Source organism: Salmo salar, chromosome 04 (assembly GCF_965601325.2).
Source record: "Salmo salar chromosome 04, fSalSal1, whole genome shotgun sequence".
In the NCBI taxonomy this organism is placed as follows: Eukaryota; Metazoa; Chordata; class Actinopteri; order Salmoniformes; family Salmonidae; genus Salmo; species Salmo salar.
Window position 1 is genome coordinate 35,314,710 of NC_138294.1, and position 14,192 is coordinate 35,328,901.

Below are 14,192 nucleotides of genomic sequence, written 5' to 3' on the forward strand. Positions count from 1 at the left end.
CGCCACTCGGGAGGCCCCAAAATGGTTTTGACTTATATGGCTTCCTCTTAAGCGTTAGGAGCACGTTATTAAACAAAATGTTATATTTTTTTGCAGCGGTTGTGGGGTCAATAGACTTTAAATTCAATGCCACTCCAACTTTCTCTCATTGATGTCAAAATCTGGAGTTAAGAGATCTCCAGTTAGGATTCAGCCTTTCTTGTGGTGGAGTTGAAGAGGAATTTACCCAGACCTGGGTGGGCAATATCTAATAATAACATTTCATCTTAACATATTTTTTGTCATGTGTGACAACTACATACGTGTGATTTCGATATTTACACTGTACTGTGCTTATTTTGTATTTTTTCTGTACAATTACTTTCAATATGGAACTTAATTTCCCAAACACAATGTCGAGAGCGTAACAACACATGCACACACAAACGCACACACACACATATACAGTACACACACACACAAATACATACATAGATTTTGAGTGTCTTTAGGCCACCATCATGAATATAGTTTTAAATAATTGTTGTTTCCCATTCATCGTCCCTACCAGTTGATCCCATAGTTTGTTTTGAATGAGCTGCTTTGTGCAGCAGTTGTAACATGATAGGGTAGATGGATACAATGAAGTGCTTAACTGCCACACTGATATCTGGTTACCTGTAGCAGAATGCTCTGGGGTCTAGTAAGGGTCTAGAGTTTCATTCTCACTCTACATGCCTGTATTTAATTTCAGCAACACTACAATATCTAGGCATAACATGCAGCTAAAATGCAAGATCAAATTAATGAAATTTAACACCTTTTTTTAAGGGTTCAATCAGAACGTCATCATAACTTTGTTTACCAGTAGGTAAGTACATCATACTATAGTTGTAAACACTAAATAATGTACAGTAGGCTACTGCACGGGAATACAGCTGGATGCAGATGGGCAAGAACCAAAGCACATCCATTTTACAAGAGAACTACTTCCTTACAACACCACGTCACAGGATCAATAGGGCTGGTATGTACATAAATGACATCACAATAAAAAAGAGAGAAAGGTTCATATTGACAGAGACTTGATGTATTGAAGGAGTCTTGCCAACTCCTATGGCCATTGACATGACATAAACAGATCTGGGGCCAGACTGACAGACTGTCTGAACGTACATAACCTCAGAGAGGGGGAATCCGTCTGCTTCAGGGGGAAGAACTGGAGGCCCGTGAGGACCTCAATAGGGAGGTAGGTGCTGTTGGTGCCAATGGCCGCCGTCTGTATTTTTGACTGCAACACCAGATTCTTCTCAGGGGTCAGGACCCTGCCCAACAGTACTGGGGCATTTGGCCAAAGGTGACATCATTGATAAACACAGATTTGTTTGTCATTGATAACTGTGGAAACAACAGACATGGATTAAACATGTTTTATCTGAAGGATGGAGCATTGTTTAATTACCTGTAAATTCAATAATCGTAATAAATCTTCAAAGGGGATAGGGTCTAGTTTCCTGAATTTCCGCCTGACTGACTTTCCCAAAGTAAGCTGCCTGTTACTCAGGCCCAGAAGCCAGGATATGCATATAATTGGTAGCATCGGATAGAAAACACTTTGAAGTTTCTAAAACTGTTAAAATAATGTCTGAGACTATAGCAAAACTGATATGGCAGGCAAAAGTCAGAAGAAAATCCACCAGAATTGTATTTTTTTGAGCTCCCAGGCTCTTATAATCGAAACCTATTGTTTCGATGTAAATCCGTCTCCCAGATTGCAATTCCTATGGCTTCCAGTAGATGGCAACAGTTTTATTCAAGGTTTCAGGCTTGTTTTTTTTAAAACAAGCAGGAATTTGGAGTTTTGGGGAGAAGAGCACCGGAACAATATCAATCTATTGAACATACTACTTTCCGTATTAAATATTATAGTTTATTTACATTTTAGAGTACCTGCGAATTAAATAGAAATGTCGATTGACTTGTTTGGACGAAGTTTAGTAATAGCTTTTTGGACTCCTTTGTCTGCATGTTGTACGAGTGGATTACTGAAATCGATGGCGCCAACTAAACAGACATTTTGGGATATAAATAAGGATTTTATCTAACAAAACAACCATTCATGTTGTAGCTGGGATCCTTGGGATTGCAAACAGAGGAAGATCTTCAAAAGTAAGTGATTTATTTAATCTCTTGTTGTCCTCAAATGGACAACACAGTTAGATTAACAAGAATTTAAGCTTTTAAATTATATAAGATACTTGTATGTTCATGAATGTTTAATATTAAGATTATTTATTTGAATTGCGCGCCCTCAAATTTCACCGGATGTTGTCGGTATCCCTAAGAAGTTCTAACCAGTTCTGATACGGCAAGTAAAATTGTCAGAGTTAGGTGTTCTCTCATTTCTGTCTGCAAGCTAGTCAACTTTAGCTAGTTAGCTTGGGTGCTTCACTGCCGTTGTGAGGTCAGTACGCTTGGATTAACCTGTTATGGCTAGGGGGCAGTATTTTCACGGCTGGATAAAAAACGTACCCGATTTAATCTGGTTACTACTCCTGCCCAGTAACTAGAATATGCATATAATTATTGGCTTTGGATAGAAAACACTCCAACGTTTCTAAAACTGTTTGAATGGTGTCTGTGAGTATAACAGAACTCAAATGGCAGGTCAAAACCTGAGAGATTCCTTTACAGGAAGTGGCCTGTCTGATTATTTCTTGAACTTCTTTGCCATCTCTATCTTTTACAAAGGATCTCTGCTCTAACGTGACACTTCCTACGTCTTCCATGGGCGCTCAGAGCCCGGGAAAAACCTGAATGTCGTCATCCCAGCCCCAGGCTGAAACACATTATCGCCTTTCTCAAGTGGCCGATCAAGGGACTGTGGGCTTAGGCACGTGCCCTGGCCGCCCCCGTCTTTGTGATTTTTCCTCTGTTTGCCGAAAAGGAGATTCCCGGTCGGAATATTATCGCTTTTTTACGAGATAAATTGCATAAAAATTGATTTTAAACAGCGCTTGACATGCTTCGAAGTACGGTAATGGAATATTTAGAATTTTCTTGTCACGAATTGCGCCATGCGCGCGACCCTGATTTACCATTTCGGATAGTTTCTGGAACGCGCGAACAAATCGCCGCTATTCGGATATAACGATGGATTATTTGGGACCAAACCAACATTTGTTATTGAAGTAGCAGTCCTGGGAGTGCATTCTGACGAAGAAAACAAAGGTAATAACAATTTTGTTATAGTAAATCTGATTTTGGTGAATGCTAAACTTGCCGGGTGTCTAAATAGCTAACCCGTGATGGCTGGGCTATGTACTTAGAATATTGCAAAATGTGCTTTCACCAAAAAGCTATTTTAAAATCGGACATATCGAGTGCATAGAGGAGTTCTGTATCTATAATTTTTAAAATAATTGTTATTCTTTTTGTGAACGTTTATCGTGAGTAATTTAGTAAATTGTTAGTAAATTCCCCGGAAGTTTGCGGGGAATGCTAGTATGCTAGTTCTGAACGTCACATGCTAATGTAAAAAGCTGTTTTTTGATGTAAATATGAACTTGATTGAACAAAACATGCATGTATTGTATAACATAATGTCCTAGGTGTGTCATCTGATGAAGATCATCAAAGGTTAGTGCTGCATTTAGCTGTCTTCTGGGTTTTTGTGACATTATATGCTAGCTTGAAAAATGGGTGTCTGATTATTTCTGGCTGGGTACTCTGCTGACATAATCTAATGTTTTGCTTTCGCTGTAAAGCCTTTTTGAAATCGGACAGTGTGGTTAGATAAAGGAGAGTCTTGTCTTTAAAATGCTGTGAAATAGTCATATGTTTGAAAAATTGAAGTTTTTGTATTTTTGAGGAATTTGTAATTCGCGCCACGCCTATCATTGGATATTGGAGCAGGTGTTCCGCTAGCGGAACGTCTAGATGTAAGAGCTTAACCCTACTCCTTGGCCAGAGCGTCCAGTGTGTGCTCTGAAAGCTCCAAGAGTGAAATGCTCTGAATTTACAAACAATCTGACAGCGTTCTGAATTTACAAATGCCCAGAGCACACTCTGAGAGCACTCTGGCAATACAGAGAGAATTTATGAACACACCCGTAATTACAAATCCTTACTAGACTGCAAGTTGGGGGTATGATTCTTGCCTAGGGTGTGAGAGGTCCCGGGTTCAAATCCCTGGCCGAGCCCTCCTTTTGGGGTTAGAGCGTTGTGGTTAGAGCGTTGGGTCAGTAACCGAAAGGTTGAATCCCTGAGCTGACAAGGTTAAAATCAGTTGTTCTGCCCCTGTACAAGGCACTGTAGGCCGTCATTGTAAATAAGAATTTGTTCTTTATTAACTTACTTTTTTTATCTCTCTATTATGCGTGGGAATACTTGAGAACAGATTTTCAAAATTTAAATTAATTGGAGCTGATTTCCTGGTGTTTTTACAGTCTTCTATGTTTAACAATGAAATAAAACCACCCACGGGCCAAATTCGGCCAGGGGGCTGCCAGTTGGGGAACACTGACCTACGGCATGGTCAAGCAAGTTAATGTTTCCAATATTTTTGGACCACTAAACAACTATTGATTTACAACCACAGAGAGTTACTGCAAGTAGAAAAGAAACAGGAGCTGCCTCCACTACTTCAGCACCATGATCATCAAATCACCTATACTTAGTCTAACACAGTGACAACTAAAAGATACCAAAAACGATTTAGTCCAATCAACGTAAGCTAAATATGATGTGGCTGTCCATGGTTATTATTTGTGTGTATGTGTGTGTGTCTGTGTGTGTCCGTGCAAGTTGAAAAACTTGTTGAATCGCCCTACTTGTAGAGAAACGCTAATGCCATCCTTCACTCTTTCATGTTGACAAAAGGGTCTATCACTTTTTTGTTGTTGTCCTAGGCTACCTGTCTAAAATGCTTGCTTGCTAGCCTAACTTCCTTTCTTGGGCAACGTTAGCTAGTTAAGACTCTTAGTAAATATCTGGATTGACCCTTACCTCTTGCTGTGTTACTCTGCGCCTGGGTTTAAGTTCGTACCAGTATTATTGTCACACATTCTTTGTGTTAGAAATATTGTTTCATTATCCATTTTTGGATGTTGGCGTTTTGGTGGGAAGAATCTCTTTGTAACAAAAGGGTTATTTTGAGGACAACAACACATCGAGATACAACAATTCTAGTTGTTTCTGTCAATGAAGTATGCTCTCAATGCGATTTGATAGGAGTGATGCCAAATCGAAACTGGCTTCCCTTGACTTTGTTTTACCATTCACAGTTGAGCTAACTCAGTTTACCTTAACACTGATTGGCTCTTATTTCACACTTTTTTTCTCAAGGGTGGCCAAATGCTCACTGGCTTCCATTGTATTCAATGCTACGGGCGGCAAACAATGTCATACTCTTTTGGAAGAGAATAACATTCAGCCTCTTGTGAAAAATTATAAAACAAAGAGAGACGAAAGATACATTATTTAATGCTTCCCTTGGCACCCATGAATACACACCACTGCCATAAACCCATGGATTGTGAATCTTTCTAATACATTTGCTTTTTAATCAAATTCAACGAAAAACCATACATCTGTTTTTTTTTTTAAACCAACAACAATATTGAAATGCTTGTTCTTTTTTTGCATAATATTATTCCATGAGCACGAGGCAATGTGGGCACACGTAGGCCTAAGGGCTCTTTGGAAGGTGATATAGATGTTTGTCTTATCCATTAAATATAGTTAAATGGTTACACTAACCCTACAATAGGCCTAGTTATAACAAACATGTTGTAGCTAGCTAATCTAGTTTCTATTGGCTTCAACATGGAAATATTCATTGACACACACTGCATTCGCATTTCGGAAATTCACTGCATGTTAGACCCATGGACAATTTCACATTGCCCAAATGTTATAATAAGATTAGCCTACCATCATCACCTGATATGGCCTGTTAGTGACTTTGCCAAGTAAAAGGTAAACAAATGAATAGGAAAATAGCCTAGGCTACAAACGGATTCAGCACTAAGGACAGTGATCGGAATTCCCACGATTTGACAGTTAGGTCCAACAGATGAAAGTGGAATATGCCATTTTTTTATGATAAAGGAGACACAATAAGACGTCTATTGTAATAACTTAGTTTTCCTAAACAGACTTCCTACAGTCACTGACATCTTTCATTCAATTGGCATCGCACATAGGCCTAATGAGTCCAAACTTTTACAGAAACTGAACGGGAATTTCTGTTGATTGTTTTGCAAAAAAAAATCTCATTGCTTAGGCACTATCTTTGAAACTATAGGCTATTTTTTCAAAACTCTACACACTAACCACAAAACCTTACAACAACCAACAAAACATTATACATCTCTTGCTAAAGCAAACAATTCTTGCATGACCCCTGATCGATGTCTCCACAAGCCTCCTCCATTGCCTGTGGAAGGGGTATGTGTTGGTGGGGCTGGCGATCATACATCTTCCAACGCCATTCAGAGAAGAATTCTTCAATAGGATTCAAGAACGGAGAGTATGGAGGGAGATTGAGTGCGATGAAAAGTGGGTGACCTGTGAACCATTTGCAGACTACAGCAGCCCGGTGGAAACTAACATTGTCCCAGATGATAACGTACCTGGGCTGCTCTGGCCCCTGGTCATTAGGGATTAGTCTGTTGTGGAGGGTGTCCAGAAATGTGATAATGTGTGCAGTGTTGTATGGGCTTAGGATTGCATGATGGTGAAGGATGCTGTTTTGACAAATAGCCGCACACATTGTTATGTTCCCACCACGTTGTTCTGGGACATTGATGATGGCACGATATCGAAGTAAACTTGGAGTCACGCGATGATACAGTGTTGTGTGGTCCTCCCAGTATGCCTCTGGAAACCATGCTGTTTATTAGACTACAGATTAAATAAGTTATGATGAACTTCACAGGGTGGTGAAAGTGCACAGTGATGGGGTTGAAACAGGTAAATTCAACTGGAGACGGTGAAGTAGAAATGCAAAGTTCCTTAGAATACTTTGACAAATTACATCTCCTTATGCTCAGAAAGGTTAAAATAATAGTAATGAGTTGTGTAGGACAGAGGACTGGGTATGATGTTGAATGTTTCATTATGTTGCTTCAAATTTCTCTCATATGCTTTCAGGTTTTAACAGTTATGGCGGGATGTGTGGATCACCGTGGAAAACATATTTTACAATGTCCTACACAGTCTGGAAGATGAGGGCTCCCCTGACCTGTCAAACAGCCTTCACCTATTCTGTGCGCATTGTATTCCTCCCGTGCCTCCAAGCAGACCTAGACGCCTTTACCAATAAACATTCTCTGCACACCAAGCAAAATTGGACCCCCAACCAGCTATGGGAAATGGGACAAGCACAGAATCCTGTCACCTTCCCTGGCAATGTGGAGGTATAGATTTAAAGGAGCCACTATGAAAATGCAATTAAGTCTTATCTAAAAAAAAGTGGTTGTTTTGTAAATTAACATAATTTTCCATGTTTAGGATTTAAACAACTTGGACGGGGACGATGCCTGCCTCAAAAACAATGCTGTGTTCATAGTATGTTCTATGGCTTTTAAAGGCAAAGTAATTGGACTATGTTACTTGGTGAGTAATCCAATAGATGTTACCATTATAAACTGGTAATCAGCAACTGAACACATTCAGTTATCTTCCCAACCCTGTTGGTTTATGACAATTAATGTTGACCATTTCAAACAAAAAAATAAAATGTATAAATAAATCTGACTCTCATACAACATAACTAGTAATAAAACAAATGCACTAACTGCAATCTTCCATAGGGACAAAGTGGCACGCCCTGATCTGTTTCACTTGTCCTTGTGATTGTCTCCACCCCCTCCAGGTGTCGCTTATTTTCCCTGGTGTATTTATCCCTGTGCTTCCTGTCTCTCTGTGCCAGTTCGTCTTGTATGTTCAAGTCAACCAGCGTGTTTTTCCCGTGCACCTGCTTTTCTATTCTCTTTTACTAGTCCTCCTGGTTTTGACCTTTGCCTGTTTTTCTGAACTCCATTCCTGCCTGCCTTGACCCTGCCTGCCATTCTTTACCTCTGGAACTCTGAACTGGTTTAGACTGGGCTCACTCCTCCAGGCTTCCCTGTCATCCTGGTACCCGTCGGACCCTGGCTTTCCTCCGTCAATGCTTCTGGTGGCCTACCATGGTTCCTGATGTCTCAGCCATTTGTCTAACTAGTCAGACAACTTAAGCCAGCCGACTAAACTAGTTAAGTAACGTACTTCAAAATTGTAACTTAACAGGTTAATATATTAAGCGTATCTTTAAAATACATTTTAAGCAAAATTGAGTCTAGGTGTCAGGTATTGTTATGGGAAAAGCTTATTTAAAAAAAATGTCCTCTAGGGGGTGGATCAGCTTTAATATTGTTCATGTTCATTTGGCTAGCTAGTCCGACACCAAAGCCAGCCAACTATGCTAACGTAATTCACAATTGTTAGTCACGGGTAAATGTAATACATTTAATTGCGAAAAACCGAACTACTTACCCAAAGTTTGTTGCAGGTGTTGTTAACTGGTTCACCATGTTTAGAACATGCGGACATAGTGGGAAGATTTGACGCATAGTGGTGACGTCAGACCATCTGGTTAAGTAGCCAATAGAAAAATAGGCTGTCTATCATGTTCATTGATTGGGTTAAGATGAACCGTCACTCCAAAACGAGTGGACCAATGGAGGCTCATTGTCTATACCTCCCTCTAAACCCTGCCCTTCACGGCAAAATAATGCCAAAACTCTCAATCAAAGAAATTGGCTGTGAAAGCAAAGAAACAGACATCAGAAGCAAAGATACGAGTAGCGTAACCAAAAGTAGTAAATGCAGGCAAGAGCGTAGGCAAAATGTATTCAATTGGATTGGTTGCTGGGAAAGTTTAACTGAAAAATATTTTTGCATTTCTTTTCATTTTTTTAATCATTTGTCATAGAGTTTTGCTCTCGCTTTAAAATGATTTGCTCACAAGTTAGATTTTTATGTCTTATTTTTTGTTTACAATTCAATCCTTTTATTTTATTTTATTTTTGCTTTCAATTGTTTGGTTTTTGATTTCAACATCCATTATATCAACCGTCCTTAAAAATATGTTTACCTTCTCAACTTTATATTTCATGTTCACAATTTATTTTATTTTGAATTTAATACATATGGCGTGAAATTGACCCCGTAGTTTCCTGTCCTTCATGAGATCACCAAATGAAACACACTCATCATAACTGTCCCTTTAGTGTCCCCCGACCATTCTCACATTCTCAAAAGTAGAAATATTGTTTAATTCTCCCATTTTTGGGATTAAGAGTTTGGCCAAGAGTGGTGCTTTGTTCTCTTAGATTCTCTCAATACTGCATGGCAGTTTCTACCAGGTAAAGTCATAAAACTGTAGAGAGAGAGGGGGGGGCTATGATCCTCCCCCCAGGCAGGGCATGTCATGACAGTCCCCCTCTGGTGGGTTGAATCTTGTGATTACCTGCAAGTTGCAAACCAACATAAATATAATGACCACGTTATGTGCTGGTTGTGGATCATCGTTGCGGTCCCCCTCTGGTAGTCTCTCTAAAAGCAGAGCAGTCCACCACAAGGATGGGCAGTGGATGTCCGGTTGGTGATCACCGTTGCGGTCTCCCTCTGGTGGTTTACCTTGGTAGGTTTTCTGGAAGCTGCAAAGTACCACAGGAATGGCCAGGGGATGTCCTGGTTGGGGATCTGTGTTGCGGTTCTCCTCTGGTGGTTTACCATGGTAGGCTATCTGAAAGTGGAGCAGTCCACCACAAGGATGGGCAGTGGATGTCCTGTTGGCGACTGCCGTTGAAGTACCCCTCTCATGGTCGACCCGGGTAGGATTTCTACAAATGGAACAGGTCGCCACAAGGATGGGCAGCGGATGTCCGGATTGGGATCGCCATTCTGGACCTGTCTTCTAGTCGTCCAGATTGGAAGATATGGGCAGTAACTTAGGCAGATGTTAACACACAAACTCACAAAATATACACTGCTCAAAAAAATAAAGGGAACACTAAAATAACACATCCTAGATCTGAATGAATGAAATAATCTTATTAAATACTTTTTTCTTTACATAGTTGAATGTGCTGACAACAAAAATCACACAAAAATAATGAATGGAAATCCAATTTATCAACCCATGGAGGTCTGGTTTTGGAGTCACACTCAAAATTAAAGTGGAAAACCACACTACAGGCTGATCCAACTTTGATTTAATGTCCTTAAAACAAGTCAAAATGAGGCTCAGTAGTGTGTGTGGCCTCCACGTGCCTGTATGACCTCCCTACAACGCCTGGGCATGCTCCTGATGAGGTGGCGGATGGTCTCCTGAGGGATCTCCTCCCAGACCTGGACTAAAGCATCCACCAACTCCTGGACAGTCTGTGGTGCAACGTGGCATCGGTGGATGGAGTGAGACATGATGTCCCAGATGTGCTCAATTGGATTCAGGTCTGGGGAACGGGCGGGCCAGTCCATAGCATCAATGCCTTCCTCTTGCAGGAACTGCTGACACACTCCAGCCACATGAGGTCTAGCATTGTCTTGCATTAGGAGGAACCCAGGGCCAACCGCACCAGCATATGGTCTCACAAGGGGTCTGAGGATCTCATCTCGGTACCTAATGGCAGTCAAGCTGGTGAGCACATGGAGGGCTGTGCCCAAAAAAGCTGGTGAGCACATGGAGGGCTGTGCCCAAAAAAATGCCACCCCACACCATGACTGACCCACCGCCAAACCGGTCATGCTGGAGGATGTTGCAGGCAGCAGAACGTTCTCCACGGCATCTCCAGACTGTCACGTCTGTCACATGTGCTCAGTGTGAACCTGCTTTCATCTGTGAAGAGCACAGGGCGCCAGTGGCGAATTTGCCAATCTTGGTGTTCTCTGGTAAATGCCAAACGTCCTGCAAGGTGTTGGGCTGTAAGCACAACCCCCACCTGTGGACGTCGGGCCCTCATACCACCCTCATGGAGTCTGTTTCTGACCGTTTGAGCAGACACATGCACATTTGTGGCCTGCTGGAGGTCATTTTGCAGGGGTCTGGCAGTGCTCCTCCTGCTCCTCCTTGCACAAAGGCGGAGGTAGCGGTCCTGCTGCTGGGTTGTTGCCCTCCTACGGCCTCCTCCACATCTCCTGATGTACTGGCCTGTCTCCTGGTAGCGCCTCCATGCTCTGGACACTACGCTGACAGACACAGCAAACCTTCTTGCCACAGCTCGCATTGATGCGCCATCCTGGATGAGCTGCACTACCTGAGCCACTTGTGTGGGTTGTAGACTCCGTCTCATGCTACCACTAGAGTGAAAGCACCGCCAGCATTCAAAAGTGACCAAAACATCAGCCAGGAAGCATAGGAACTGAGAAGTGGTCTGTGGTTACCACCTGCAGAACCACTCCTTTATTGGGGGTGTCTTGCTAATTGCCTATAATTTCCACCTGTTGTCTATTCCATTTGCACAACAGCATGTGAAATGTATTGTCAATCAGTGTTGCTTCCTAAGTGGACAGTTTGATTTCAAGGAAGTGTGATTGACTTGGAGTTACATTGTGTTGTTTAGTGTTCCCTTTATTTTTTTTAGCAGTATATAATTACTTTTCTTCCCAAATGAGCGGCATTGTGGCACTAAGTGATGATTGTATGGGGACTTTGTTTATGGCTCTATCACTTCCTAAGTGTCAAAGTAACTGAAACGAAAAGGAATGAAAGCATAAACAAAATATATACAAAATATAGTTATCGCACCAAAACCATCTAATTGGACTGTATTCTATATACTGTACGTCCAAGGTCCTGGGATGACCTCTGGACCTCTGTGGAGAAACTGGTGAGTACTGTAGCTGTAGAGTATAAAAGGCCTAAGAGTAAATGTTCAACTTTACTAAGGCTGGTATTTTGTTCGAACCCTTAAGTGATCTGAGCATAAATCCTCATTAAATGTTCCGTTGTAGGTGTACGTTTATGCTTACATAAGCGCACATGCCAAGGGGAAGAACCAAGTATCCTGGTAGGTTGCAACCTGTTCAGAATGAGTCTGACGTCATCTGATAATTTCCAGGTCGATGCCTGGAGGTCAGTAAGAATTCATGTCGACCTCAAGACATATGTTAAGGGGACCTGTAGTAGTTTTACTGCAAGTCACTGTGTCTTACACAATTGTGGCGGTGAGAGGTATGAAGGACTCTATTTCATAGCTATGTTAACCACGGAGGAGCTAACCTCACGACGGAAGTACTCTCTCAGCACTGAACCAGTCGTACGTGTTGTGATCATGGTTCATGACTTCTAATAACTTTCCTCCTGAATGGAGGGTTCTATTTATTTGTGGCATGTGTGTTGACCATCAGAAGAGTGTTCTGGAAATTCCCTTACACGTATTGCAATCTGAGTGACTACTAACTCCTCTGTCTCTATTATCAATAGCAATTTGACTTGTGAGGTCTCCAATCCTCTTACTGATTGTTGCTGGACTGACTGTGGTACCATTGGTACTGGTACTCAAGGGGACCAGTTATCCTACCGATTTATTCAGAAATGTTATCCTACAGGAACACATGATTAGAGAATTTTACTATTTGTATTGTAGTTGAACCTACACATGGCAAGGCATGACTATTTTTGCCAGTTGTTTTGGAGGTGGAAGTCCACTGGACTTCTTTTACGACCAGTGTGGTACACCTCAGTAATATCTTAGATGTGCTCTAAGATTATCCCCGTCGAGGGGTCTGTCTGCTACTCACTGTTCTCATAGGGGAGTTTACAACAATATTTGTTTTTTGCTCTGGCGAACTCGTACTCTGTTACACCCCCCCCCCCCCCCCCCCCCCACCGGCCTCATGCGTCTGGGATACTATTCCCCCCCTTTGTGGATCAGGGACCCCCCACCAGTGGTTGGTGTAGGTATCCGAGGCACAGACGAAAAGGTCGGACCCTATGTACGAGTTGTCAGCAGCCGCGTTGTTATGAGAATGTCTGTAACCTTTCAACCAAATCTCCTGGTGTTTGTTCTTCAAAACGCTCAGTGGATGTCAAGGCCTGTCAGTCACCACTGTGTCCGCATGTGGCAACCTCTTCAGTACCTGCGAATTGAGATGAGGATATCAGTCTGTGATATCGCAAAGTGATTCACCAGTGGGAGTCATCGGGTCAGTTGCTGGGTCAGTTGCTGGACCAGCGCCGTTAGTGTCATTGTAAGGGGTGACAGTCCCCCAGAAAGAGGAAGATGTATCATCGGAAGCAGAGTACACTCTGCGCATTGATGTTTTTCTTGATGAGATGCAGAAGTGTCCGAAGGGCAAGAGAAGTTAATCTCAACTACAGTATTGCATGACTCCAAGGAGGAGGGAAGTTGCACATTCACAGAGACTGCTGGCTCAAAATCATGAAAATAATGGTGAATCAGGTTTGCTGATGGAATGTGTCGAGATCAGATTCTGCACCAAGAGGTTTCGAAACATCTTTTTCTAAGGGGTGCTTTCGACAGATACCCCTCATGGATGACTGCGTTGCAACTAGCGTTAGGGGTAGACAGTGTGGTCAGTGGAGAAGGCCCTGTGGCCTGTGACCATGGTTGGTTTTCCAATCCATCAGTGGGAGTAACCAATCCATCAAGTCTGCTCCGAGTAGCAGGGGTTCAGATTCGAGGCTGGTAAACATACACAGGGTGAACGAACGATACGTCCTGGAAGTGTAGTTTCACATCGTTCACTTTTAACCAACGTTTAGTTGGCTTCAAAGCCCTTTTGAGATCATTGAACAATGTTTGAGAGATGAGCGATATTGTCGCGTCCGACTCAATTAGCGCATGACAAGTTAAGCAGTCCTCCATGACTGTTTCCAGGTATGGCCATTAAGAGTCGCGTTTAGTGGACATATTCCCCACAAAGTGGGGTGGTCGTTCGTAAAGACATGATGTGCCATTTCTGTTCAAGGTGAAAGCAGATCGACTTTTCGGATTTTGAGTGGGCTTGGCTTTAACAAAGCTTTTGACCTTTTTCTTTGTAACCTTTGTGTCAGAGTCTATAGACAAAGCCTGTGGGCTTGTTTCTTGATCAAGCGGGCCCTGGATAGGGTCTCAAGTGAGAGCGGGAGAAATTTGGCGTAGTCGTTTAACACGTTGCTGTTGTGGACGAAGGAACCTCGTCACGTGTTAATTCGATGTTCG